Below are 2723 nucleotides of genomic sequence, written 5' to 3' on the forward strand. Positions count from 1 at the left end.
ATGAAATAAAGTATAGAAAAACAATTTAAACAATCAACAAAATGAGGAGTTGGTTCTTTGAAAAGGTCAATAAAATCTACAAACCATTAGAAAAACTAACAAAAGAAAGAAAGGAGTAGACACAAATAAGAGATTAAATGAGCTATGTCACAATAGCACCAACTAAAAGTATAATAATAATAATGGAATATTATGAAAAAATATATTCAAACAAATATGAAAACCTAGAGGAAATGGGCAAATACTTAAAACACACAACCTACCTAAACAGACACAAACCAAACCAGAATACCTGAACAGACCCATTACAAAAGAAGAATTTGTAAAGGTAATAAAAAAAAAGCCAAACAAAAAAAGCCCTGGACTAGATGGTGATACACTGAATTTTATCAAGCATTCAGAGAATGACTGTCACCAATTATATATAAGCTATTAAAAGACATATTGCCATAACAACAACAACAACAACATTGCCATGGGAAAGTCTGCTGTTAGGGACCTCTCCAAAGTACGGAAGAGCAATGGTGTCTCTCTGGAGACTAAGGTGCATCTGATACAGGCCATGGTCTTTGCAATCACTTGTTATGCATCAGAGAGTTGGACAATGACTAAGGAGGATAGAAGGAGAATTGAATAGGGTCGCTATGAGTCGCAAGTAACTCGAAGGCACAAAACAATAACAACATACTGGGGCTGGGCCAGGCGGGCTGGGGACGGGAGGCGGGGCGCGGAGCAGGGCTCTGGGCTTCAAGCCTGTCAACCCCTTCATTGTTCGCAGCTGATGTCACTCGCAGTTGTGAGCGGCCGCTTCTCCTGGGGACAATGTGGGACTGAGATGTCCAGCCGCTGCCCCGCCGCCGCCGCCGCAGGACAGCCCCAGAGAAAGAGGGCCAGGCCCCAGCGTGGACGAATTTCCTGACCTCTGCAGCCCCAGCTCCGCCTAACAGGATGAGTAGCTCAGATGAGGGGCTGGAGGAGGTGCCAGAGCTCAGCATTATCCTCATGCTGCGGATGCTAATACATGGGAAGGAAGTGGGCTGCATCATTGGAAAAAAAGGAGAGACTGTGAAACGGATCCGGGAGGAGAGCAGAGCCCGGATCACCATCTCCGAGGGCCCGTGCTCCGAGCGTATCACCACCATCACTGGATCCACAGCGGCCGTCTTACATGCCGTGTGCATGATCGCCTTCAAGCTGGATGAGGACCTTTGTGAGGGCCCCGGAAAATGGTGGGAACGTATCCAGGCCTCCCATCACCTAGCGCCTTGTCATGCCCTCCAACCAGTGTGGCTCGCTGATCAGGAAGGCTGGCACTAAGATTAAGGAGATCCGTGAGACAAAGGGTGCCCAGGTGCAGGTGGCAGGGGACTTGCTCCCCAACTCCTCGGAGAGCCCTGTCACTGTGTCCGGTGGTGCCTGATGCCATCATTCTGTGTGTGCGCCCGATCTGTGCTGTTATCCTAGAATCCCCACCCAAAGGAGCCACTATCCCTTATTATCTGAGCCTGTCCTTTGTACTGTCCTTCTCTCTACTAACCAGAGCTTCTATCTCCAGGGCCAGTATGGGGCTGTGACCCTAGCTGAGGTCCCAAACTCCAGCAGTTCTCAGGGCACACAGTCCCCTTTGCCTCACCCAGTATGGTGACTGGACTGGCTCCCAGCGTGCAAACCAGCTCGCAAGAATTCTTGGTTCCCAATGATGGCAGCAAGATCAGCGAGATCAGACAGATGGCGGGGGCACATATCAAGATTGAGAACCATGCAGAGGGTGCTGGTGAGTGGCACGTGACCATCACTGGCTCGCCAGTTTCCATCGCCCTGGCCCAATACCTCATCACTGCCTGTCTAGAGACCGCCAAGTCTACCTCTGGGGGGCCACCCGGCTCAACCCCCGCAGACCTGCCCACCCCCTTCTCACCACCCCTAACAGCCCTCCCCATGGCTCCCCCAGGCCTGCCGGGCACACCTTATGCCATTTCCCTTCCCAACTTCATCAGCCTCAAGCCAGTCCCCTTCTTGGCTCTTCCACCTGCCTCCCCAGGACCGCTGCCTGGCGGGCCTGGCCTGGCGGCCTACACTGCCAAGATGGCAGCAGCCAATGAGAGCAAGAAGGCTAAGCTGCAGAAATTCTCCTACTGAGGCAGGCTGAAGCACAGGCTGGGGGCAGGCAGGACCACCAGGAAGAGGGTTTCCTTCACACCCTACCTACCCAAGGAGACTCCAGCCAGGGGTCCCCAGTGCCTCTAAAGCCCAGACTCAGAGTGCAAGTGTTCTTCCTGAGTAGGGTCACTATCTGGCCTGGTGTTCTGGAAGCTGTGGTGGCCCCAAGGCAAGAAGCCCCACTGCCTCAGCTCTGTGCTTGGATTTAGATGGCGGCCAGAGCTTTCTTTAATGTTCCTACATTGGGAGTCCTCTCCCTAGGGCTTCTCAGCCTACTGTCCCACTGGGGCATTAAGGAGGAAGGCTAGAGGGTGCTGGGGCTGTGCTTATCTCCCCACCTCCCTACAAATTCCTGCTGCTTCCACTGACAACCTTTTGACTGGAATGGATTGGCTGGGGAGGCACTGCCTGGTAGCTGAGGGGGGGGTGGGGTTTGGGGGGGTGGGAACAGGGGCTAAGTTCTCAGCAACGGACACTGTACAGTTTTTTCAATTCCTGGGTTTTTTTTTGTTTTTTTCTGATTGATTAATTTATTATTTTTGAAAACTTGGAATTCAGGCACT

General features: G+C 51.9%; 1 pseudogene; it reads left to right on the forward strand.

The window, feature by feature from the left end:
• The first annotated feature begins 948 nt into the window (after positions 1-948).
• Positions 949-2139, forward strand: LOC102851178 (annotated as a pseudogene).
• The last annotated feature ends 584 nt before the right edge of the window (positions 2140-2723 follow it).

Source organism: Elephantulus edwardii, unplaced genomic scaffold (assembly GCF_000299155.1).
Source record: "Elephantulus edwardii isolate Elephantulus edwardi_28Jun2011 unplaced genomic scaffold, EleEdw1.0 scaffold00005, whole genome shotgun sequence".
NCBI lineage: Eukaryota > Metazoa > Chordata > Mammalia > Macroscelidea > Macroscelididae > Elephantulus > Elephantulus edwardii.